This window comes from Caretta caretta, chromosome 13, assembly GCF_965140235.1.
Source record: "Caretta caretta isolate rCarCar2 chromosome 13, rCarCar1.hap1, whole genome shotgun sequence".
Lineage (NCBI taxonomy): Eukaryota > Metazoa > Chordata > Testudines > Cheloniidae > Caretta > Caretta caretta.
The window spans coordinates 435,661-461,936 of NC_134218.1; the positions used below are offsets into that span (position 1 = coordinate 435,661).

At 55.3% G+C, this 26,276-nt stretch overlaps 1 protein-coding gene across 5 annotated transcripts in view; it reads left to right on the forward strand.

Moving 5' to 3' along the window:
* Positions 1-1,189: 1,189 nt before the first annotated feature.
* The window catches only part of CDH22 (cadherin 22), a 177,694-nt gene continuing 152,607 nt past the window's right edge, over positions 1,190-26,276 (forward strand). For 2 of the 5 annotated variants that reach the window (XM_048820243.2, XM_075118603.1), the window contains exon 1: positions 1,190-1,336. The gene's annotated coding sequence lies outside the window, so the exon portion shown is untranslated. Of the gene's footprint in view, positions 1,337-5,348; positions 5,424-26,276 lie in introns of those variants that run through there. The other 3 variants (XM_048820237.2, XM_048820244.2, XM_048820239.2) reach the window with 2 other exon arrangements.

Consider the following 26,276-nt stretch of genomic DNA (forward strand, 5'->3'; position numbering starts at 1 on the left):
GGATGGAGGATGGGGGTGCATGGGGGGCCGTGTGGGGGTGGAGGATGGGGGTGCATGGGGGCCGTGTGTGTGGGATCCCCGGATGGGTGTGAGGGATGGAGGATGGGGGTGCATGGGGGCCGTGTGTGTGGGATCCCCGGATGGGTGTGAGGGATGGAGGATGGGGGTGCATGGGGGCCGTGTGTGTGGGATCCCCGGATGGGTGTGAGGGATGGAGGATGGGGGTGCATGGGGGCCGTGGGGGGATCCCTGGATGGGGTGTGGGGAGGGAGGATGGGGGTGCATGGGGGGCCGTGTGGGGGTGGAGGATGGAGGTGCATGGGGGCCGTGGGGGGATCCCTGGATGGGGTGTGAGGGATGGAGGATGGGGGTGCATGGGGGGCCGTGTGGGGGTGGAGGATGGGGGTGCATGGGGGCCGTGTGTGTGGGATCCCCGGATGGGTGTGAGGGATGGAGGATGGGGGTGCATGGGGGGCCGTGTGGGGGTGGAGGATGGGGGTGCATGGGGGCCGTGTGTGTGGGATCCCCGGATGGGTGTGAGGGATGGAGGATGGGGGTGCATGGGGGCCGTGTGTGTGGGATCCCCGGATGGGTGTGAGGGATGGAGGATGGGGGTGCATGGGGGCCGTGGGGGGATCCCTGGATGGGGTGTGGGGAGGGAGGATGGGGGTGCATGGGGGCCGTGTGGGGATGGAGGATGGGGGTGCATGGGGGCCGTGGGGGGATCCCTGGATGGGGTGTGGGGAGGGAGGATGTGTGGGGATGGAGGATGGGGGTACATAGGGGCCGTGTGTGTGTGGGATCCCCGGATGGGTGTGAGGGATGGAGGATGGGGGTGCATGGGGGGCCGTGTGGGGGTGGAGGATGGGGGTGCATGGGGGCCGTGTGTGTGGGATCCCCGGATGGGTGTGAGGGATGGAGGATGGGGGTGCATGGGGGGCCGTGTGGGGGTGGAGGATGGGGGTGCATGGGAGCCCGTGGGGGGATCCCCGGATGCGGGTGTGGGGCGTGGCACAAAGCCCCCCGTTCCCTGCGCCGCCGGCCGGCCCCGGCCGGAGCCCCACGAGCGCCCCGGCCGCGCTGCGCGTCTCCAGCAGGGGCCGGGCCGGGCCGGGCCGAGCCGAGCCGAGCCGGGCGGGGCGGGGCGGGGCGGGAGGCGGCTCTCCCCGCCCCGGCGCCCCAGTCACACTCCAGCCGCGCCGCTCGCTCTGCCGGCTCGGCACCGGGAGCCGGGCTGCGCTGGCCGCGAGCGGCTCCGGCCGGTCCCCTGCCGGCTGCGGACCATGCCCCTTCCCCCAGCCCGCGCCGGAGCCGCCGGCAGGAGCCGCCGCCCGAGGTAAGAGCCGCGGACGGGGACGGGGACGGGGACGGAGCCGGAGCGCAGAGCGAGCGCTGCCGCCGGCTCCTGGGGCTGCAGCCCGGGCAGGCGGCGGGGTCCGGGGCGGCGGGTCGCCCCCTGCCAGGCCCCCTCTGAGCAGAGGGGCGAGGAGAAGCCCAACTTCCGCGGCTCGCCCCTCGCTGCAAACTTTCCTGCCGCTCCAGGCTGGGTCCCCCCCGCTCCGGGCAGAGCCGGGGCTGCGGACCAGGGCTCGGGTCCTGGGGGCTCCTTGGGCGGGGCCGAGCCGTGAGGTTTGGGGGCCTGGGGCCGTTGCCGTGAATCTTGGGCTGAATCTGGTTTAAAGCCCTTTGGTGACTCCCCTGAGCCCCCTGCTCGAGGGGCTGTGGGGCTGGGCTCATTCCCCCAGATGCAGTGATCAGAGGGGCCTCACTGGGCAAAGAACTGGGCACAAACTCATCTGCTTTACATCCTCCCGCTCGAGTCACTGGGCTGATGCCACGGTTACAGCATGCGGCAGGGCCCTGACGCCCCAGCCTGGGCTTGGCAGGGTCATGGTGGGTTAGGGTCTGTGCCCCAGCGCGGCTTGGCAAAGGGCTGTCACTCTGCACACCCTGGGATCCGAGCTGGGTGGTACTGGAAAGCCCAGTGACCCTTGCCACCTTCCTAGGCTGTCCAGGCTCCGTTGCAGCCCTGGACTCAGGGAACGAGGCCTCCTGGGGGTCCAGCTGGAGCCGGGGCTGTGGCAGTGACTTCGGGAAGCTGGAGTGACTGTAAAGCAGATCAGCCGTTCTCTGTCCTGTGACTGGGCAGGGCCCCCTCTCCAGGTACTTGCCATGTACAATATGTACATGACAACGGAGATCGTCACAAGTGTCTCTGTCAGTCCTAGGGATTCCTAGAGCACCCCTCGCTGCAGTATCTAGGCAGTCCGATGGCTGCAGCTCACCCCACGCCAATGTTACCCTTAAAAGAAACCGTTCGAGATTCCTTTAGTCATGTTTGTTCTTCGCTCTTGTCTAAACGTGGAGAGTTAAATGACCTATTTATTCACATGACCAGGATCAGGCCAGCCCCTGCCAGCAGCCTCCAGGAGATTGGTACATTTGCCCTTTCTCAAGGAGCCCCTGCTAACTGCAGGCTGCTGTATGCACCGGGGTCTCCCCTGTTGCCTTTCGGCAGAGCCAGGTCTCGCTCACGCGCGTGCTCGCTCTCAGTGGAGCCGCGTTTTCTCATAAACTAAAAATAACTGTATTAAAACAGGTGCGCTCCTCCTCCCAAATGCCCAATAGGCATCTCTGCCCAGACAGTCTGGGAGCATGTGCTGTAACCAGCAAACACCTGGGAAAGGTTTTGCTTGTCCTTTGTGTCCAGCTCCTGCCACTTGTTTGGGGCCCAATACTGTAAAGCACTGAGTGCCTCCCATGTAGCATGCCTCCGCCCGGAGCCCTAACCGTGGGAGACCCAGGCAGTACCCCCAGATGCCACAAGGGGACGGGGTGGCAGCCCAACGCTGCCTCTTGTTCACTTGTGTACTTCTGAATGTTCCTTAAAGTTAATTTTTTTTCTCCTTTTTAATGTGTTTTTAAATTAACGCCGGTTACAGAACCAGTTATGTGAATAGCAGCAAGCATGGGCTAAGCGCTCGTGTGACGTTCAAACCAATGAACCACAAGGCAGTGCAGTGTGAGAGTCAGGACAGAGTATGAGACTGTTCGGGGTGAAGTGAGCTGCTCCCTCGTGCTCTGAGGGTACTTGGATGGCCTGGGGAATGAGAGCAGCAACACTCGGCTCTCTGCGTGCCTTGCAGGTACAGCCTGAACTGTCATTTCTGTTCTCCTGGGGAAATTTCAAATGCAAACTATTTCCCTAGGACCCGTTTCAGTCGCTCATGAGAGCCTGATATTTACAGAGTGTTTGAAACCTGCAGACTCTAGTTTAATAGATTGTGGACTCTGTTTTCCAGGAAGCTCAGCTTAGATGCAGCATCAGGTTGTGCTGAGTTTTCTCTCATAAAACCTGCAGATGCTCCCCTACCTCCTTTATCTAGAGAGCAAGTGCAGCAGGCCCTTCTCAGAGTTACAGATTTTGGCCATTTTGCATACATTTTCAAAGTCCCCCAATAAGCTGTTCCTCCAGACTGGCTGATTTTAGAGTTTTATACAGTAAAAGCAGGGAACGAGAGAGTCTTGCATGTTTCTTTCTGGGCTGAGATTTTGCTGGCTGTGTTCCAGCTGCAATGGTGTTTTTCTGTCTCTGTGACAAACCCCTGGAAATGCTGACAGGGTCTCGAGTTGATGACTATAGCATGAAGCAGAGAGTCCACTGAAAGCTGAACAAGGTAGACCAAATTCTGCCCCAATTTACAAGCTGTGCCATTCCGTTGGGCTCAGTGAGATTGAGAACAGAGTGATCCAGACTGGGTTCCTTGCAGGAATTGTTGGGTTGTCAACAGTTCATAGTATGTGTTTAAGAAAAAAAATCACAGTTTGATATACAGTAAATACCAGCTTTGCCCCTGCAATACAAATCAAACACTTGCCCTTTGCTTTTGGTGCCTGATACTGTGCAGTGGGAGACGTGGATTTTAAACTCCAGACTGCGGAGTCACCAGTGAAATCAGGCCAATTTTAAAACTTCCTTTTACGTGAAATTAGCAAATGTCACAGAAACTATGTCAAAAGGCCTTTGTCAGGTGAAAGAGAATGTATAAAAATAAAATTCCCTACCTCTGTTTCAAACAACACCTAAGGCTATTAAAACTGAGTATTTAAAACATCTACAGTCCCAATCCTGCAAATCGTCACTCAGCCGAATAAGGATTTTCAGGATCAGGGTTTAATTGACTATTTACCGTGTATGCTGTTTTGTTATTTGGGGATTTATTTGCACTTGGACAATGAAAACAGACTAGTTTTGTTTTACTTTTATTTAAAATCAGTTTCTAGTATATTTCACTTTCATCTTCTTAGGCACTAGTCCAAAGCAGCAGGATTTGAGTTGCAAAGGAGCCAGAGGAAATCTTTGTTTGTTTGAAAAACCATTTCATGTCCATTGACTCTTAATACCTCCATGCAAATAAAAATAAAGTGTTTTTCAAGCCTCTCTGAAGAAAACCCAAGTTTTAGGTCAAATTTGACTTGCCATTGTCCCTTTAAATTATAATTACAGAATTTTCAAAAAGAAAAGGGGTACTTGTGGCACCTTAGAGACTAACCAATTTATTTCAGCATAAGCTTTCGTGAGCTACAGCTCACTTCATCAGATGCATAAAAGTGGAAAATGCAGTGAGGATGTTTTTATACACACAGACCATGAAAAAATGGGTGTTTATCACTTCAAAAGGTTTTCTCTCCCCCCACTCCACTCTCCTGCTGGTAATAGCTTATCTAAAGTGATCACTCTCCTTACAAATACTCTCGCCTTTTCAAATAATACTTTCTGCATTCTGAAAGCCCGTGTTTGAAATGTGTAGAGACACTGGTCTAAGGATGGAGTGTTGTGGCCATACTTGCTTTTCTCCTGTATTGGCCTTTACATGTTTGTACATGTACATATCGTACGGAGTGTGCGAGCATAAGTAAGTTTTATACCTGGGTAGTTCTCATCGTGTGTGTGTGTGTATATATATATATGCAAGTGTATTTTATGTATCTATGTAAAAATGTCACCAAATAAATGTTTGTGCGTGTGCTGACCTATAGTTTAATTATGTCGGTTTATAAGGAGTAATGTTTCAAGGGTACATGTACCTATAGGATTCCTTGCATTGGGTGTACAATCTATATAGTGTGTGTGACTGGCTTGCTGTTCCCTGGATCTCTGCTCCGTCTCTGGGATCGGTTTGTTGTGTGGCTTCTGGGGGAAGGGTGGTTGGTGGACCAGCCTTATGTCCTTGGTCCTAGACTTGGAATGTTCTTTGCTTCCCAGGTTTAGATGGCATTGTCCTGTGCTGTGCTCTGAGCTGGCGGTGGCAGCTCAGCCAGGCATTGTGACTGTGCCTCTCCAGCCAGGAGGGGAGACAGGAGCACTCGGTCTGCTTCCTTTCCCGAGGATGACTGACGGACCAGCACAGGCTGTGCCCCAGGTATCTCCTCAGGGAGCTGGAGGTGGGAGGGAGATGGGGGTCGGTGACTTCCTTTGCTTTCTGGATCTTCCTACAGCATTTGATTTTTCACCCAAGGCAGCTGTCCCCAGGAAGGCTTTGTTTCCCTTCGTTTTCTTGTGCAGTTGGACTTTGTTTGGGGTTAGTGACTGTATCAGCCCTGGCTCTGCATCAGCACAGATAGTCTGAGTTTTGCCTGCTTGGTTCAGCCGCAAGGAGCGTCCATCAGCCAGTCTCGGCTCGGGTGCAGGGAGGTTGGTTTGCGGGGTGCTAGGTGCTTGTTAACATTAATGCAGTGCGGGTGCCTACTGCCTGCTCACCCCTTCAGGGATTTTACATCTTCTGAGGCTTTGGATTTGTTTGCTGGCGTTCTGTGCTGAGGGCTGGGCTGGGGCATGTAAAGCCAAAGACACTGATCCCATCGGCAGTCACCACAGGGATCCCTTGCTCCAGGAATTAGATTCTTTATTACATTTAATCATGACTTTTTATTATTTGCAAAGCCTGTAAAAAGAGCCAGGGAAATGTGCAGGGACATCACGTTCCAGTCGTTTTATCTTCTCCTTTGCAGGGGTCTGGATTACAGGGACTGTTCCAGATTCTCCCTGGGCTGTCTTTGTGTCTCCTTCCTTGTCTGTTTCTTTCTGTCAGTCTCTGCCCCGTGCTGTGCTGAGGTGCAGGGAGCAGGCTGGTTGCGGAGTGGCCCTGTGCGGTGCTGGAGTTTATCCTGGTTAATACGCCCCAAGCCTGCGGGTTGGGCAGCCACATGGGGGGCTCTCTGCTGCCTCCAGGTTCTCCTGAGCTTTGTTTTTCCACCTGTTCCATGTCAGGGGAGCGAAGTGCCCAGTGTTCTCCCTCTGGTCGGGGAATTTCACGGTGGGCAGCAAAGGTGGGGAATTTGCCTATGGGAGGTTTGACCTTTCCCGAGCCTGGCTGGGACCCCATAGAAGGAGGCGAGGGGTCTCCCACCTCCTCTGCTGAAGCCATAGGTGCTCCTCAAAGGTACTGGAGAGCCCCAGGGTAGGTCTCACATGGGCCCTTGCGAGACTCTACCATTACGGGGAGCAGCATTCAGGAGCTGGCTGCACGGCATGGGGGAGGTGCTGTTACTGCGGAGCTCGCATCGCTGGGAGCAACTCCAGGCAGGGGCATCACCTAGAGCGGGAGAAGCACCTGAGTGAGGGGGGATTCCCTGCATGCAGGGACGAGACTTGGGGTGACTTTCACCCAAGTGAGAGCACTTACACGCAGGCTGAATTTTAGTTTCAACTGTCAATTTTTACAGTGTATGATTGTTGCATCTATCAGCCAGCTCGGCCCCCCTCCCACAAGTCCCCAGTGTATCTGTGAGCCAGTGCTGTCCCCTTGCCTCTGACCCCCCACCTCTGGGTATCTGTGAGCCAGCGCCACCCCCCCTGTGTCTCGCCCCCTGCGTAACTGTGAGCCAGCATCGTTCCCCCGCCCCTTGGGGTGTCACAATGATGGGGATGAACTAGTGGTCAGGGCACTAACCTAGGACCTGGGAATTGAACCCAGGTCTCCCTTCTCTGCCACAGACGGCCTATGAGACCTTGGGCCCATCCCTTAGCCTCTGTGCCCCAGCCCCGACTGTACAATGGGGATACCTGGCCGCATAGGGTTGTGGGGATACGTACATTGAAGACAGCAAGGTGCTCAGATCCTGCAGTGACAGGGGCTATAGAAGCATCCATGAGAAAGACAAACACACAAGGGAAGCCACCTGCACCCCAAGCTGCCTGTTTCCAGATTCCCTGTACTTGATTCATATCATGCCGATTGCCAGAGTTTAGCCGGTCAGACCTGGCGGTGACAGGTGAGCACTGCCCCGCAGACCCTGCAGGAGTCGCTGTCAGGAAAACGTGTTACACTTGGTCTTAGAATTCCTGTCCCTGTCATCAGCTCATAGCAGGGTGGCGCTGCCATGTCCCAGTTGCACAGCCTCGCCTACAGCTGGCCTGGGCCACGTACATGAAGCAAAGGCTGAAGGCGGAAGTGCTGGATGAAGTGCTCTTGGATCGTCTAGAGTGCATCCTGCAGGCCTGGCCTTGCAGCCAGAGGGAGGGCTGTTGCAAATGGAGCCGGTGCTCAGGTGCAGGCTACAACATTAATTGCAACATCATGTCAGTTTGTCCCCTTCCCAGGAATTTCTAGCCAATAGGAACCCAGTCTCTGGGTAGACTCCACTTTAGCTCCTCTCCAGCGAAGCCGTTAGTTAGGCACTTTGCCCAAAAGTATCTCTAAAGTCTAACAGGTGTGGACAGACAGGTCTGGCGCTCAGTGGGAGAGTGTACTCCAGTGTCTGGCCCCGGAGGTTGGCCAGGGGTCCAGGTGAGGATCCCATTCCAGTAGCTGGGCTCAGTCTCTGCTGAGCAGTGTTGCTGCTGGGGAAGCAGAGTGTGTGTGGGCGATGGGATGGAGCCTGGGGGAGTGCCTGCCGGCTGTGCACCTGCTGGGCAGAGCTGAGAGCCTCCTGCTTGCATAGCTGGAAGGGTGTCTCTGCGGCCCCGGAGCACAAGTACTTGGGACTTGATCATTATGTGACGAAGCGGGACTGTTCTTAATGTTTCCTCTGAATATTGTGGGGGTGCCTCAGTTTCCCCTGTGCAGTTCTTAAGTATCTAGGGGGTGGGATAAGGGTGTATGATAATTGCAGCGCCTGAGAGGGCAGGTGTGTGCAGGGGTCTAGATACAGAGAATGGCCGACACCCTGTTTCCTGGCAACTGATGGCCTGGGCCCTTCCCCCCTGCAAGGTGAGAGCTAAAGGGTTGGAGAACAAAGGAATCAGGTGACCTCCTGGCCCGGAAAGGGACAAAGCCCAGAGGAGGAGAGGCTGGAGAGGGTTTCAGTTTGGGTCTGACTGGGGACATGGAGTGAAGGGCAGATGTGGTTGTCTGGCTCACTGCCCTCCAAAATGGACCCAGCTGAGGGGTCCTGTTCTCTGTACCTACAAGCTCTGTGTTAGACCATGTTCCTGTCGTCTAATAAACCTCTGTTTTACTGGCTGGCTGAGAGTCCCGTCTGACTGCGGAGTTGGGGTGCAGGACCCTCTGGCTTCCCCAGGACCCCACCTGGGCAGATTCGCTGGGGGAAGCGCACGGAGGGGCAGAGGAGGCTGAATGCTCCGAGGTCAGACACAGGAAGGTGGAAGCTGGGTGAGCTGTGTGTCCTGCAGACAGGCTGCTCACAGGAAGGTGACTGCCCCAGAGTCTTGCCTGGCTTTATGGGGAGCAGTTCCAGAGCATCGCCCGGGGACTCCGTGACACATGAGAACAGAGATAATTGGCAGGGACGAGCCTGGGGCAGGTTCTGTGCTGCACAAGGGATCACCAGGCCCAGAGGCCATTGCTGTGGGTTACTGGCCACTCGAGCTGTGTGCGAGGTTGTTCGTCGCTGCAGAGCCAGGTGATCGCTGTTGCACGTGCTTGGTCTCTTTCTGCACGGCCCCCTCACTGTCGTTCTGTTGTCGTTTCCCCTCCAGCCCCAGACACATCCACAGAGTTTAAGGAAAGGGATTTTGTGCCCCTATCCCCAGCTCTCTTCTCTGGTTAGTTTTGCCTCGCTCCATTGCCAGCTCCACTGTCAGTGCTGGGAGCTCTTCGTTAATCTCACCCTAATTAACTGCAGCTGGCAAAGTTAATGACAGTAGGTGACTGGGAACCTGGGGGCCTCAACTCACCTGAAGTTGCTGATGACCACATGCCTTCAGCACTTCGAAAACCAGCCAATCACATGAAGTGAAGGGTGTCACCATAGAAACGGCTCAGCCAGTAACAGCAGTGTCCAAATAACCAAACCGACTTTAGCAGAGGAGCGTGTAGACGTGGGCAGAGACACGCATGCAGATCCAGGTGGACTGAGGTGCACAGACAGACCTACGCAGACAGACACACGTACCCCAGCATGGCAGCAGCAGCAGCTGGAGGAGAAAATGAACCACTGTGGAGCTTCCCCTAGGCTCGGCTTACAATACGACCCCAGGGTGATAAGCAGGGAGCCCAGCGCGGGTCCTGTGCACCCTTGGCACTGAGAGTGGCCTGGTAGTTCTCTTCTAGGGATAAACCTCTATCAGCCAGAAACCACCAGAGCCCTGCTCTGGGTGAGCATGCAGCCTGGGCTCTCACTGTGTGCTTGAGCAGCGTCAGCCCCCCTGCAGAGGCAAGCAGCTTGTTCCAGCCCACTGGTCCCTCTTCCCCTCCCTCCTCTACTGGGCTGTGATAAGCATGGCCTGGGCAAGTGAGCCACAGCCTGCAGAAACTGGGTTCCACAGCTGGGGGCGCGGGCAGCGGGCCAGGGGTGGCCCTGGGAGACAGGAGCCTGGAAGGGAGGCCTCAGACTTGTGGAGAGGAGAATGATCCCAGGAGTGCAGTGGGAGCAGGGGAGGCAGAAGCAACTGAAGCCTGTGAAGAGAGAGGCCCCCATGTCCCCTGCCACCTGCAGCCCCTGGCTCCAGACTCGTTCCAGGATGCAGGAGGCAGCTGGCTTCTCTCTGGTGGTTTGAGTCCGTTTGTCTGGCCCTTGGGAGGTCTGAGTGAATAGTGACAGGCAGGCCCAAGGGTTGAGTCTATCACCGGCCCAGAAGAGCATGCTGACTCGAGGGTCTCTCCCTTCCCTTGCTTTACCCCTGGGGAGACTGCCACCCCTGTGGACCGGGCCCTTGGCCTGTCATGCCTCTTCCCCATGACAGACTGGGAGGGAGGCTCCTTGATATTCTGAGGGGGCCTGAGCGTGGAAGCGAATGCCCCTGCTTGTGGGTAAGCTCCAGAGCAGCTGGGCTTGGGGGGGCTCTCTTGTCCTTCACCCCCATTTCCCTTCCTCTTGTGTAGCATGCATTCCCCAGCAAGTGTTTTCAGCCATCTGAGAGATGGCATTGGGGATTATCTGCCCCTGTTCCTGTGGCAGCTGCTTCCTGGAGTCCCAAATCCCCACCACTGGTTTTCAGTGATCCCTGTCACTGGCGATTGCACCCCAATTGTGAGTGTGTCCCTCCCCCGGGGGACGTCTTGCAGCCCAACTCTCCTGCTTCCCATGCTCACCTCCCCCAGGCCAGTGCGCCTGTCACACCTAAACCAGCAGCACTTGGAAGGGAGCCAGTTTCAGAACATGAGTTAAAAATAGCGTCAGACCCTATTCCTCCAACTGGCCCTGCTGAGCTTCCTCCCAGGCCCCCATGCTCCTGGACCCCCTGCCAGTTTTCCTGGTTTTCTAGTCATCTAGAAATGCTTTCTCTGCCTTGTTGCTGTGTGAGACTTCCAGACAAACAAGGAGACACTTCGCCTGGCGTGCAGGGCCCCAGTGATGCTGGCTCCAGCCACGCCTGCCATGTGCACAAAAGTGAGTAGTGGGGGAGAGGTTTCTCTTTCCTCTCCTGTTGTCAGAGTCTGGGGGTTGGTTGTAGCAGTAGCAGGGAAGCACTGGGGGGTTATGTTGAGCATGTCCCTTTAACCCCCTGTGGGGGCCTTCTCCCTTGTCAAAATGTCCTGTTGGATTTCATAGGGAAATAACAGGTTGGGTTCCATTGTAGTTAAACAGATGCCATAGAATGCTGGGAATGACCTCTCTGCTCCAGGTTTGGGAAGTGTTTATAAAATCCCTTCTGTGACTCTGACGCTTCTGTTGGGTCATGGTGCCTTTCTGGGCAAAACTTCTCTTCCAGCGTTGCTGATGGAAGAGCCAGGGCATGATCTCCCTGCTCCTCTGCTGTGTCTCCCCTTCTGCAGCCAGGACATTCATAATAAAAGGCCCTTCTGTGCTGTGTTCGTGCTCCCAGATCTGCCCCATGGTGCCCTGCACAGCAGCAGCAGCCATCTGCTGCTTGGCCAAGTGTGCTTCAGGAAACTGAGTACCCATCAGGCACATGGGCACAGAGCGACTCCTTGCTCCAGGCCTTGCCATTTGGCCCCAGGGGGCACCCCGCACCTGCAGCTGACAGGGCAGGTTCTTGCATTTCTTCACCCCAATCTCTTGCTGAGGAGCTGTGAGTTTTGGACTTTTCAAGGAGGCCATGGGCCCTTTCCTTGCATCTCATGCACCAGCAGAGGGAGCTGCTTTTCCTCATTTCATACACAGGCTGACATGCCAATTAATGTATTAATTTGCAAGGGACAGTCAGAGGTGAGACTTGAACTCTGGTCCTCAAACAGGCCAGGTGAAGGTTGTGCCAGTCCCACTAAGCTCTGTGTGCACCTCTCCCCAGTGCCCCTTCCCTGCTTTATCACCACAGCCTGGACTTGGGCTGGTCCTTCAGGCTGGCTCTGGTGCATCCTGGCTTCCTGGGGCTGTGGAGTGTGTAATGTGCATGGGGTGCGAGCACTCCCCGTGGCCGTGCATGGGGAGTGGTGTGCATGGGGTGTGAGTGCTCTTCATGGGTATGCATAGGGTGTGAGCACTACTTGTGGGCGTGGTGCAGATGTGCATGGGGTGTGAGTGCTGCCTGTGGGTGTGCATGGGGTGCGAGCGCTCCCCAGGGAACAGGTGTGCATGGGGTGCGAGCGCTCCCCAGGGAACAGGTGTGCATGGGGTGCGAGCGCTCCCCGTGGGTGTGGTGTGCATGGGGTGCGAGCGCCTCTCTGGGGAGCATATGGAGCAGGCTTTTGCTTTGCCCAGGCCCAGAAGAAGGATTAGTTGAGGCAGGATGGAGCACATAGTTTGGAGCCGAAGTTGTGGCGTCTGGCACTGCAGCTCTGACTAGAGAGCTAGCCGCTGTGCTGGCAGACCATGCTGCGATGTCCAGCCCTTGGCATTGCTCGGCATTTCTGAGGCACAGAAAGCTGCGTGCAAGCTCTCTGAACGGGCTCAAACTACAGAGCAGTGACAGAGGAGCACTTAAGAACTCTGTCCTAATAAGCCACTGACAGGCTCGTTTGGAGAGAGGCTGGTGTCCGGCAGAGACAATTCAGAACTGGCGAACAGGGTTTGGGTCCATGTGCCAGTGTGCTTTCGTTAGAGCTGACGACATTGGGGCCATTGCAAGACAGGAGACATCAGCTCACATCCCAAGATCCAAAGACTCTGCTTCTCAGAATGCTGAGCAAGAGGGGATGGGAATTATTCACAGCCTACTGCTGTCTCTTTCCAGTAAATATCCTTGTGGACATGGTCAGCATTCTCCCTGCAGTCCTTGTCTCGCACCTCCTGCCCTGCTCTGGCATCCGGGCACCCCTCACAGTTCTGCCAGCACAGTGCCCGACAGCCATTGCTGCACCCGCACTTTCCAGGACTCCTGGAACCTGCCTACTGCTGGTCCTGGGAGCATGGGCTTCCAGGTGACTTCCAGCCCTGACTCTGTATTGTGGGACAGTGTTTGCGGGCCTGGCTGCAGTTAGTGTTTTTGTGTGGTAGGCTCGGTGTGACTCAGCAGGAAGGGGGGAGTGTTGACCTGGGAATGTGCCCTGGGGATGGGAGACCTGAGAGCCTGTCACCTGAGCCAGGAGGGGGAGGGGGAGGTGACACCTCTGCCCAGGAATGTGGACAGAGGCTGCAGCAGGAAGCCTGCTGGGGGGTTTAGTTGTCAGTTTGGGGCTGGATGGAGGAACACAGGGAACCCCAGGGCTGGGGTCTAAGCTCCCTGCTCCCCCAGAAGGACGTGACTGAGGAATCCTGATTGTATCCACAAGCTCTGTTTTGGACTGTGTTCCTGTTGTCCAATAAACCTTCTGTTTTACTGGCTGGCTGAGAGTCTCAGTGAATCCCAGGAAGAGGGGTGCAGGGCCTGGACTCCCCCACACTCTGTGACAACTGGTGGCAGCGGTGGGATGTACTGCACCCCGTGAACAGCGCTTCCTGCAGTAAGTGACTGGGGAACAGTAAAACGAAGGGGGATTGACGGGGACCAGGCGTGCTGAAGATTCAGAGAGAGACGGTTTCAGGGGGCGGTTAACCCCTGGGAGTGTCTGACCAGCGACAAGGACTTTTGCAGTAACAGGGTCCCCCGGGGGATTGCAGTGAGCGGTCCCAGGGGCAGAGGAGTCTGCAGCTCGACCCTGGCAAAGAGGTGGTGACCTCAAGAAGGACTGGCACACGAGCGGTTCTTCCTGGAAACTGTGGAAAGGTGCCCGGCCTGCGAGTGGCCAGCAGGGAGATGTACGCTAAACGCCTTAAGAGTGACCTGGTGGAGCTGTGCAGGCAGAGGGGGCTGCGCATTGGGAGGTCCACCAAGGAACAGCTGATTGCCCAGTTGGAGGAGAGGGATTGCTTGGATGACCCGATCCCTGTCCCTACGGAGAGAGTGCCTTGTTCCCCTGCAGGTGGATGGGAGGAAGGTCAATGGATACTAGGATACGGGCGCGGAGATGACGCTGGCCCGGCCCGAGGTGGTGGCCCCAGATCGGGTGGTGCCCAACACCTACCTGACCCTGATGGGGGTGGGCGGGACCCCATTTAGGGTGCCCGTGGCAAGGGTACACCTGAAATGGGGGGCTAAGGAGGGCCCAAAGGATGTGGGGGTGCACCACCATTTGCCCACTGAGGTTTTGATGGGGGGAGACCTAGAGGACTGGCCAAGCAACCCCCAGATTGCCCTGGTTGTGACCCGTAGCCAGAGCCGGCGAGGGGCACTGCTCCCCAACCTCAGGGAGGGTACCGCACCGGAGGTGCAGGACCCTTCCCTGGTGGGGAGGGAGCGCCGAGGGGCACGGCTCAGAGATGCTATGGCCTCAGACCCGGCCAGTGAGAGGGAACCGGTCCCCATCCCTTCCCCAGCCGCTGAGTTCCAGGCCGAGTTGAGGAAAGATCCCTCCTTGCGGAAGCTCAGGGACCTGGCCGACCTCAGGGTGGGATGGACCATGAGGAGAGGCTGCCAGGAGAGGTTCCTGTGGGAGAAGGGGTTCCTGTACCGAGAATGGGCTCCCCCAGGGGAAGTAGAGTCCTGTGAGATCAGGAGGCAGCTGGTGGTCCCCCAGAAGTATCTCCGCAAGCTCCTGTCCCTGGCCCATGACATCCCCCTCGCAGGACACTAGGGAATCCGGCGCACCCGGCAGAGGTTGCTACAGAACTTTTACTGGCCCGGGGTCTTTACCACGGTCCGGCAGTATTGCCGATCCTGTGACCCCTGTCAGAGGGTGGGGAAGGCCCGGGACAAGGGGAAAGTGGCTTTGAGACCTTTGCCCATCATAGAGGAGCCTTTCCAGAAGGTGGCCATGGACATCATGGGGCCTCTGAGCAAGACGAACCGGTCGGGGAAGAAATACATTCTGGTGGTGGTAGATTTTGCCACCCGCTACCCCGAGGCAGTGCCCTTAGCTTCCATTGAAGCAGACACCGTGGCCGATGCGCTCCTGACCATTTTCAGTCGAGTGGGGATCCCCAAGGAAGTCTTGACAGACCAAGGGTCCAACTTCATGTCGGTCCTGCTCCGGTGCTTGTGGGAGAAATGTGGGGTCCGGCACAACTGGGCCTCAGCTTATCACCCCCAGTCCAATGGGCTGGTGGATAGGTTCAATGGGACGCTAAAGATGATGCTGAAAACCTTTATGAACCAGCACCCGCAGGATTGCGACAAGTACTTACCTCACCTGCTGTTCGCGTACAGGGAGGTGCCCCAGGAGTCTACCGGATTTTCGCCTTTCGAACTGTTATATGGAAGGAGGGTGAGGGGCCCCCTGGACCTGATGAGAGATGAGTGGGAGGGGCAGGCCACTCCCGACGTAGAGTCAGTGGTGGAGTATGTCCTGATCTTCCGAGAGAGACTGGCTGAACTCATGGGCCTGGCCAGGGAGAATCTGGCCAGAGCCCAGAAGAAGCAGAAGGTCTGGTATGACCGCACGGCGCGTGCCGGGGATCCGGTGATGGTTCTCATCCCCGTGAGAAAGAACAAACTACAGGCCGCCTGGGAGGGCCCTTTCAAGGTTGTCAAGCAGCTCAATGAGGTAAACTATGTGGTGGAGCTGTCTAACCGGGCGCACCTCCGCCGGGTGTACCATGTGAATATGATGAAGCCATATTATGCCAGGGGGAATGTGGTATTGGCCGTGTGTGGACAGTGGGAGGAGCAGGGAGATGACCCTTTCGTAGATCTATTCCCTGGGACCAGAGCTGGTTCCCCCCTCTCGGATCAGCTAACCCCTGCCCAGCAAGCTGAGGTCAGGGGGGTGCTGCATCCGTACGGACAGCTGTTTTCCAACCAGCCTGGACGCACTAATCTGACTGTCCACCGGGTGCAGACAGGGTCGCACCTGCTGATAAGATGCTCCCCCTTCCGAGTCACAGGGAAAACTGCTCAGGACCTGGAGAGAGAGGTCCAGGACATGCTGGCTTTGGGGGTGATCCAACCATCGGCCAGCCCTTGGGCCTCGCCGGTGGTGCTGGTCCCCAAAAAGGACGGGTCGGTCCGGTTCTGTGTGGACTATCGGAAGCTCAATGCCATCGCTGTATCTGATGCCTACCCCATGCCCAGGCCTGACGAGCTCCTAGACAAGCTGGGAGGAGCTCGGTACCTCACCACCATGGACCTTACAAAGGGCTACTGGCAAGTGCCGCTGTACGCAGATGCCCGGCTGAAATCGGCCTTTATCACCCCTCTGGGGCTCTGAGTTCCTGACCCTGCCTTTCAGCCTGAAGGGAGCGCCGGCCACCTTCCAGCGCCTGGTGGACCAGCTCCTGAGGGGGATGGAGAGTTTTGCCGTGGCGTATATTGATGACATCTGTGTCTTTAGCCAGACCTGGGAGGACCACGTGTCCCAGGTTAGACAAGTGCTGGACCGACTCCAGGGGGCTGGGCTGACTGTAAAAGCGGAGAAGGGCAAGGTGGGGATGACTGAAGTATCTTACCTGGGCTATCGGGTGGGGAGCGGCCGCCTAAAGCCGGAACCAGCTAAGGTGGAGGTGATCAGAGACTGGCCCGCTCCCAAAACCAAAAAGCCGGTCCAAGCCTTTATTGGGATGGCAGGATACTACCGAAGATTTGTGTCCCACTTTGGCGCCATTGCCACCCCCATCACTGAGCTATGCAGAAGGGGAAGCCAGACAAGGTGGTCTGGACCGAGCAGTGCCAGGAGGCTTTCCGGGCGCTGAAGGAGGCTCTGGTCAGTGGCCCAGTTCTGGCAAACCCAGACTTTGACAAGCCCTTTATGGTGTTCATCAACGCCTCCGACACGGGACTGGGGGCGGTGTTAATGCAGGAGGATGAAAAGGGGGAGAGACACCCCATCGTGTACCTGAGCAAGAAGTTGCTACCCTGGGAGCGACACTACGCGGCCATCGAGAAGGAGTGCCTGGCCATGGTGTGGGCCCTCAAGAAACTAGAGCCCTATCTCTTCGGGCGACACTTCACCGTGTACACCGACCACTCTCCCCTGACCTGGCTGCACCAGATGAAAGGAGCCAACGCCAAACTCCTGAGGTGGAGCCTGCTCCTGCAGGATTACGACACGGACGTGGTCCACGTGAAGGGAAGTGCCAACCTGACAGTGGATGCTCTGTCCCGGAGAGGGGGCCCCGAACTTCCCCAGGTCACTGGTCAGAGTGACCCCACTCAGTTCAGTCTCGAAGGGTGGAGAGATGGGACGCAGCAGGGATGGGGGAGTGTTGACCTGGGAATGTGGCAGGGAAGTTTCAATGGGAGACCTGAGAGCCTGTAACCTGAGCCGGGAGGGAGAGGTAACACCTCTGCCCAGGAAACTGGACAAAGGCTGCAGGAGGGAGCCTGCTGGAGGGGTTTTGGTTTCAGTTTTGGGCTGGGTGTGGAACGCAGGGAACCCCAGGGCTGGGGTCTAAGCTCCCTGCTCCCCCAGAAGGACTGGACTGAGGGGTCCTGGTTGTATCCACAAGCTCTGTTTTGGACTGTGTTGCTGTTTGTCCAATAAACCTTCTGTTTTACTGGCTGACTGAGAGTCTCAGTGAATCCCAGGAAGAGGGGTGCAGGGCCTGGACTCCCCCACACTCCGTGACACGCTATCAACACAAGAGGACGGTGCAGAGCATGTCAGCACAGAATGCTCCCAGACTGCCCTGGGGCAGGCAGTGCCTGTGTCCGGGAGAGCAGCCAGTCTCATTGCCAGAGTCTTTCCAGATGGGTTAGTGAGGTGGGGTCCGGGCTACACATAGACACAATGGGTATCAGCGTCAGTCTGGTGTCTCTGGGGGAGCTGCACCCATTGACCCTAGCTGAGGATCTGACCCAGGATCACCAGACAAATCCCTGCATTTATTTGGAATTGGCTGTGGCTGCTTACCCGTATAATTGGATCTTTTATTCTCTGCTGGCCCATGCATCCAGTCTGCAGCCAAACGCAGAGCTCCATGGACACACTGCATGGCATGGCTGTTCCAGTCCCTGGGCTGCCTTGCGATCCAGAAAATCTCCTCTGGGTTTCCCGGACAGGCCTGGGAGAGCTGAGTTTGGGTTTGGACAGGTGTTGCCCTCGCTGTGGAGAGCCATGCTCGCTGCTAAATGAAAGTGATGGGAAGGCTGGGACCATATGATGCAGACCTCAGCAGCATCCAGGCACTCTGAGCAAAGCCCTGGCCTGTGGAGGTGGGGTGGGGGCTCAGGGCCTATCCCCACGCTCCAAGGAAGTTCATGCATTGGCCACGTGCATGCTCCGAGGCTGTACTGCAGTTCTCTCTCCTTGTTCTTGTCTGGCCCCATCACTGTGCTATCTGGCACCTTCCAAGTGTTTATAAATAGAAATAATAATGACAGTCTCTGTCTCTCTCTCTCTCTCTCCCAGCCTATGGGGGAAATGGCTTGTTTAATTTCTAGGATTTGTGTGCGTGTGGGGGGGCTGTCTGTCCGCACAGACCCTACTGAGGAAAGCTGTGGCTCAGAGCTGAGCTTTGCATTTAAGCCTCCCCTGCCTGGTGACAGTCTCATTGCTCTGATGGAACACAGCTGGCATGGAGGGGTCATGGCTGGAGAGGGAGAGGTGGTCACTCGGTGAGTTAGGGCTGAGCCCACAGAGATCTGTGAAAATCAAGACACAGACCTTGAACTAGAATCCTCCCTAGTGGGCAGCCAGTGCTGGGAGTGGAGCACGGTGGCTCTGCGCTCGCAGTGACCTGTGGCGCTGAGCAGATGCACTGCTGTGTTTTGTACCTGCTGCAGCATTTTTGGGCGGATGGCTTTGCCGCTCGGTAGCCTGACTTGGGTAGTCACATGTGGGGTCACAGACGTGGCTCGGGAGGAGGCACGTGACCTTTTGGCCAGTTGCGGTTGGCAGCAGCACCCCAGCTCTCCTGCAGGAGCCCAAGGTGCTGACCAGCTGGAGATGCCATCCAGGAGAACACCCGCTGCAGCCTGTCCCGGGCTTGCCCAGGCCCAGCTGAAGCCAGCTGCTCCGCGTCCAGGGGCTGCTCGCTGGAGAATGAGGCAACTCTAGCGCTGTCGGCGATGCTGAGCAATCCGGAGGAGAGGACTGAGCCTCTTGATGGTGTTGGGGACTGGCGGGGGCCTGAAACAAGCCTCTGGGGACAGTCCTGTGTCTCCGGCAGAGTGTGCACGGGGCTGCTCCCTCCGGTGCGCAGGGCTTTGAAGGGCTGGGGCTGGTGCATTTGCATAGAGCAGAGGTCTTGGCGTTTTGTGTGTGAGTTCTAAGGGTATCACCAAAGCAGCCCGGGGAAGGGTGTGCAAAGGAGACAGTGGTGTAGCGACAGGGAGAGCAGGGAAGCAAAGGAAGTATGCGAGAGAGAACAAAGCTAGGCGAGCCTGTGTGCATGGGCAAGTGGGACGCTGGGAGCGTGTGTGGGAAGTGTACGCTCGCAGCTGGGAGTACCAGTGCTCATCCAGCCAGCGTGCTTCAAATAGACTGTAGCCACGACAGCGCAGGAGGCAGGAGGGGCTAACCGCCCCGAGCGTGTACCTGGGGTCTCTGACGGGCATCCCCTCAGGGGAGCTTGTGGTGCCGTGGCTGCGTTCTGTTTGTCGTGCTAGCTGGATGTGCGCTAGGATGGGTGTGTTGCCTGGAGCTGAGAATCCCATGTGCAGACGTATGCGAGCGTGCACACGGACCGCACCAGTTCGACAGCATGGGCAGCCTTGAGTTCGTGTAGGTAAATGACACGGGGCTGTGCAGGAATGCCGTTCGTTGGGGCCAAAAGTGGTTCAGAAGGATGGAGGTTTTGGGATGGCTGGTTCAGTGTGAATGTGACTATTCGCAGGTGCGTGTGGTTAGGTTTTAAATCTTCCTGAGTGGTTAGGGTATAGTGCACAAGTCTCTGGTTCAGCTGGAGACTGTGTGTGGAGCTGTCCCCCACCCACCCTGGTCCCGCTGGTGCTGGGCTCCCGGCCTGGTGTGTCAATGCTGGCTCTACCTGGTGATTTTGGCAGAAGCATCGCTAACACAGATGCAGCGTCCGACCTTTCTGCCACCAGGTCTCTGACAGTGCTCGGAGAGCTGGGTTACGCAGCTGGAGCCCTGCCTGGCCATCCTCCCTTCAGCCCTGTGCTGGAGCTAGTAATGGTGGGGAGAGCTTTGCCAGAAAGTCCTGGTGTAGATAAAACCTAGGAGTGTTAACGGATACTGAGGATATTGGTACCACCCTCCGTCCCCAGCAGCCTCCTGTGTTAAGCAATGTAGGGCTGCAAGCGGGTCTGGCTGTGGCAGGGCTGTGTCACAACCGGGGAGGCTGTGCATATGCCAGTCACAACGCTCGCACGCTCTCTCTTCACACACATGTACACATGCGCACACACACATGAAAGCCTTGTAGATAAGGGGGAAGCAGTAGATGTGGTCTATCTTGACTTTAGTAAGGCTTTTGGTACTGTCTCGTATGACCTTCTCATAAACAATCTAGGGAAATGCAGCCTAGATGGAGCTACTATCAGGTGGGTGCAGAACTGGTTGAAAAATCGTTCCTAGAGAGTAGTTATCAGTGGTTCACAGTCATGCTGGAAGGGCATAACGAGTGGGGTCCCGCAGGGATCAGTTCTGCATCCGGTTCTGTTTAATATCTTTATCAATGATTTAGATAATGGCATAGAGAGTGCACTTATAAAGTTTGTGGATGATACCAAGCTGGGAGGGGTTGTAAGTGCTTTGGAGAATAGGATTAAAATTCAAAATGATCCGGACAAACTGGAGAAATGGTCTGAAGTAAACAAGATGAAATTCAATAAGGACAAATGGAAATTACTCCACTTAAGAAGGAACAATCAGTTGCACACATACAAAATGGGAAATGACTGCCTAGGAAGGAGTACTGCGGAAAGGGATCTGGGGATCATAGTGGACCATAAGCTAAATATGAGTCAACAGCGTAACACTGTTGCAAAAAAAGAAAACATCATTCTGGGATGTATTAGCGGGAGTATTGTAAGCAAGACATGAGAAGTAATTCTTCCGCTCTACTCTGCACTGATTAGTTGGCTGATGTGATTGCAGAGCCATTGGCCATTATCTTTGAAAATTCGTGGCAATCGGGGAAGGTCCCGGATGATTGGAAAAAGGCAAATATAGTGCCCATATTTAGAAAAGGGAAAAAAGAGAACCCGGGGAAATACAGACCAGTCATCCTCACTTCAGTCCTCAGCAAAATCATGGAGCAGGTCCTCAAGGAATCTATTTTGAAGCACTTGGAGAACAGTCAGCATGGATTCACCAAGGGCAAGTCATGCCTGACTAACCTGATTGATCTTCTATGATGAGATAACTGGCTCTGTGGATATGAGGAAAGCAGTGGATGTGATATATCTTGACTTTAGCAAAGCTTTTGGTACAGTCTCCCACAGTATTCTTGCCAGCAAGTTAAAAAAAGTATGGATTGGATGAATGGACTGTAAGGTGGATAGAAAGCTGGCTAGATTGTTGGGCTCAACGGGTAGTGATCAACGGCTCAATGTCTAGTTGGCAGCTGGTATCAAGCGGAGTGCCCCAGGGGTTGGTCCTGGGGCCAGTTTTGTTCAACATCTTTATTAATGATCTGGATGATGGGGTTAATTGCGCCCTCAGCAAGTTCGCAGATGACACTAAACTGGGGGGAGAGGTAGATATGGTGGAGGGTAGGGATAGGGTCCAGAGTGACCTAGACAAATTGGAGGATTGGGCCAAAAGAAATCTGATGAGGTTCAACAAGGACAAGTGCAGAGTTCTGCACTTAGGAAGGAAGAATCCCGTGCACCACTTCAGGCTAGGGACTGACTGGCTAAGCAGCAGTTCTGCAGAAAAGGACCTTGGATTACAGTGGACGAGAAGCTGGATATGAGTCAGCAGTGTGCCCTTGTTGCCAAGAAGGCCAACGGCATATTGGGCTGTATTAGTGGCAGTATTGCCAGCAGATCGAGGGACGTGATTATTCCCCTCTGTTCGGCACTGGTGAGGCCACACCTGGAGTATTGCGTCCAATTTTGGTCCCCCCACTACAGAAAGGGTGTGGACAAATTGGAGAGAGTCCAGAGGAGGGCAACGAAAATGATTAGGGGGCTGGGGCACATGACTTACGAGGAGAGGCTGAGGGAACTGGGGTTATTTAGTCTGCAGAAGAGAAGAATGAGGGGGGATTTGATAGCAGCCTTCAATTACTTGAAGGGGGGTTCCAAAGAGGATGGAGCTCAGCTGTGTAAGTGATGGCAGATGACAGAACAAGAAGTAATGGTCTCAAGTTGCAGTGGAGAGGTCTAGGTTGGATATTCGGAAAAACTATTTCACTAGGAGGGTGGTAAAGCACTGGAATGGGTTACCTAGGGAGGTGGTGGAATCTCCATCCTTAGAGATTTTTAAGGCCTGGCTTGACAAAGCCCTGGCTGGGATGATTTCATTGGTGTTGGTCCTGCTTTGAGCAGGGGATTGGACTAGATAGCCCCCTGAGGTCTCTTCCAACCCTAATATTTTATGATTCTATAATTAGGCCTCAACTGGAGTATTGTGTCCAGTTCTGGGCGCCACATTTCTCCAATTTGTCCACGTGTTTCCTGAAAGTCCAAAGGAGAGCAACAAAAATGATTAAAGATCTAGAAAACATGACCTATGAGGGAAGATTGAAAAAACTGGGTTTGTTTAGTCTGGAGAAGAGAAGACTGAGAGGGGACATGAGAACAGTTTTCAAGTACATAAAAGGTTGTTACAAGGAGAGGGAGAAAAACTGTTCTTAACCTCTGAGGACAGGACAAGAAACAATGGACTTAAATTGCAGCAAGGGCTGTTTAGGTTGGACATTAGGAAAAACTTCCTAACTGTCAGAGTGGTTAAGCACTGGAATAAATTGCCTAGGGAGGTGGTGGAATTTCCATCATTGGGGATTTTTTAAGAGCAGATTGGACAGACACCTGTCAGGGGTGGTCTAGGCCTGCCTTGAGTGCAGGGGACTGGACTAGATGAACTCTCGAGGTCCCTTCCAGTTCTATGATTCTATGGTACACAGTCCCACTCATCAACATACATGCATGACTCTCCCTGGCTTTGTTCTCTCTCACACATTTTGTTTGCTTCCCTCTCACTACATCACAGTCTGTCTTGCTCATTCTTGCCTTTGATCCCTGGGCTGCTCCCTGGCTCTTCCCTCCTGGTGTCCCTCTCTAGCTGTTTGATAACGTTAGAATTGCAGACAAAACCCTGAAGTTTCAGCTCTGTGCAGCTGCGCCAGCAAAGGCCCTTCAAAGCTTGTGGATTGGAGGGAGCAGAGCCGCATGCTTCGCTGGCATCTGGACAGCGCAGCGGAGGGATTTGTTACCCACTGTCCAGCAGGAGCTGCACTAGGCCCAGCTCTGTGTCCTATGGCTGTCCTGGCATCCTCTGTGGCAGAGTCCGCACCAAAGCTCCAAATATTTGTGCGTGGTTAAGGACTCATGAACTGGTCTCCTGCCACGTGCGCAGGGCGCAGTGGCTGTTCCCAGAGCTCCCAGTCTCCCTTTCTCATCATAGTGGTGGCCTGGTAGCAAGTGTTAAGCTAAAGCCACGTAGGATGCTCCTTTTCTTCGCAACAAAAGCGTGTGTGTAGCAGAGAGAGGCCTGTCTGTGCTAGTTTACATCTAGGTCACCCAAGTACCGAGTAGTGTGGATGTCGTGTCACAGGCTAGCCACCTGAGCACAAGCCTGCCACGTCTACACAGCAAACACCCCACCACAGCAAAGCTCAGAGCTTTGGTCAGCTGACGTGGGCTTGTGGGGCTTATGCTGCAGGGCAGATGTCAAGCTTGGGCTGGAGTCTAGGGGCGGAGACCCTGCCCCCCTCGTCAGGTTTCAGAGCCCAAACGGTCTCACCGTTTTTAGCCCTGCAGTGCAAAGTCCCATGAGCCTGAGTCAGTTGACCCAGGCACTGAGACTCTCTACCCCAGGTCTTTATTGCTGTGTAGACGACGTACCCTTGGTATGCACTTGGGTTGCTAGCCTGTGCAGAAATCTACTAGCCACGTCTACACTGCTATCTTACCTGTGCTAGCCAGATTACAGCTAGCACAAACAGGCCTATCTATGCTACAATCACATCTTCCCTTGCAGGGATGTCCCCGTAGCGTAGGGGATCTGTTCTAATGCTTTGTTCACCAGCTCTGAACCTTCAGAAACATTCTCCTTTCACCTGCAGTGTTGCACCTTTGATCTCCACTAAGAGCTGGTGTTTTGCTGGACTGTTGAGCACCTGGAAGGGAGGAAAGCAGCATTTCCTGCTGTACAAGGTTGGGTCTGAGCTTGCATGCGTAGAGCTCAACTGTACTTTCTCAGCTAGAAAGTCTTAGGTGGCCACTGAACAGTAACCAGTCTGCAAACAGAGCTGGGGAGGGAGTGGAGGGAGAAGCTGCACCCTTTGGTAGGGAGGCCCTGGTCAGTGGTGCTCTGACACTGTGTGCTGGACTGCAGGATAATGCACACAGACCCCTGGTGCTGGGTCAGCTAGTCACACGGATGCCACTGTGCACTGCTAGTTCATTGAGCGGCCCGGGATTCTGACCCTGCAGCTGGGGTAGAGCTTGAGGAAATCAGCAGAGAAATTAAAAAGTTTAATCCTTTCTTCTCTCCTAAAGTCCTCCCCAAATTTTGAGCTCCATCTGTGTTGATCTACGTGGGGCTTGCCTGGAGGCAGCTGGGCCAGAGTCGCAGTCTCCATGCTGCATGGGGGAGGTTACTCTGATGATATGTTGCCTCTTCCTACCGTGTTGGCCTGTTACACCCCATCAGTGCTTCGTTACAGAGCGTCTTGATGCGAGCTGGGCCTGGTAGAGAACAAGCAGCGAAGCCATAAACTCAGAGTTGCTGCCTGCTCCCCGCAGACCTCTCGAGGCCTGCACAGACCAGAGCTCATGTGAGGGGGCTCATGCGTCACTTTGGCAACTGTACTTGAAACTGCCTGGCTCTCCTCTTTGGGCTGATGTGATCTCACAATGTTGTAACGTGACATCACAATGGTGCTGGTGGGCTTGGGGGTTTGAGTGTGCTGCCTCGGGTCCCCTCTCGAGTGGTCAGTGTCCCTGCAGAGCTGCAATAAGTACCTGTCCTGAGAAGACTCTTTGCCTTGAGTTTGTAGCAGAGGGTACAGTCAGTTCTGTCGGGGAGGTCTGCCCTAGATGATCTGTTAGTTACTGGCACCGAGGGCCACTGATCTCGGCCTGTCAGTCCTGGGTAGCTGAGCGTCGCTGCATCTATTTGGGGTCATGGAGCTGCCAGCCAAATGCAGACCCCCTTGTGCTCCATCCAGGCTGGGGCGGGGGCTCAGACACACACTCCAAGGACAGCAGCGGTTTCTGCTCTGAGCCACAGTCCATGGGGATGTGGCAGGAAGGGGACATTCTGACAACATGGCACCTCTCCGCATTTGGCTCCAGGACTCTGATTCTGAGGTGCGATGGGGAGGAGGAGAAGGGGCGGGTTGTGCCTGTTTGACAGTGAAGCTTCTCCACTTCAGTGCCGCCTCCATGTGGTGCTGGCATGTGCCCAGGCTCTGTGGGAACCTTGGCCATCTTGGAAGGAGTAGGAGGGCAGCTGCTTGGCCTCTTTCCTGTGGAGCTTGTAACTGCTGCCTGCAGGCCCTTGGATGGTGGTTCCTAATAGCTCTCAGCTCCTTTGGGTTACAGTGTGACTCCCGGGGAGCCTGCTAATTACTGCTGAGGGGATCGATTCCTTCCCTGGCTGAGGCTCTCTGGTAAAAATTAATTGGATCCGGTCAGGTAAAGTGACTGAACAGTGCCAGGCAAACACCGCAGGGCCGTTCTGGAGCTGCTGGCTCTCCCAGGCTGAGCATCCTTTCAGGCACAGCCAGGGTGGGTGTGAATTAAAGAGAACCTCAGTTTCTCTCCCATGAATCTTCTGGGCAGGGGCAGGTGAGATGGAGGAAAGAGCAACGTGGCAGCGCTCTCCCTGGGGCAGGCTGCACTGAGAGCCACGTGGGGGGAGCTGGGTGCACTGAAGCACCTGCTTACTCTGGAACAGTGGGAATCTCCCCTTCCTTAGAAGCAGGCAGATGGATAAATGCTGCTTCCCTTCATGCTGGCTGCACACTCCGTGGCAGGTGCAGGAGAGGGCAGGAATGGAAACGGTGCGAGTCACTTCAAACTGTCCCCTGGCTCTCGCTCTGCGAACTCTTCTCCTCTTGCTAGTTAATATTAGTATTCAGTTTGTGGAACGGGCTATGCAATTAACACAAAGGTACAGTCATTCATTCTGACTGGAGGACTCGTGGGATCAGATGTACTGGGGGTTGGAAGCGGAGGCTTTCTGCTGGGAAAGAATGTCACAGCACAGCGGACACAGAAATGAAAAGCTATTAATAATGATCCCGGAACTTTACTTCCATCAGCTGTTTATTTAAAGGTGCTCCGGATTCAAAGCCTCCTGATTTATGTGGGCAATAAGACTCTCAGTCCTGGGATCACTGTTTTAAGCAAGGCTAATGGGGTGAAACCATCGTACTGCGACACTAGAGATCATGCTGGGAAAATGATACTGGAGAGA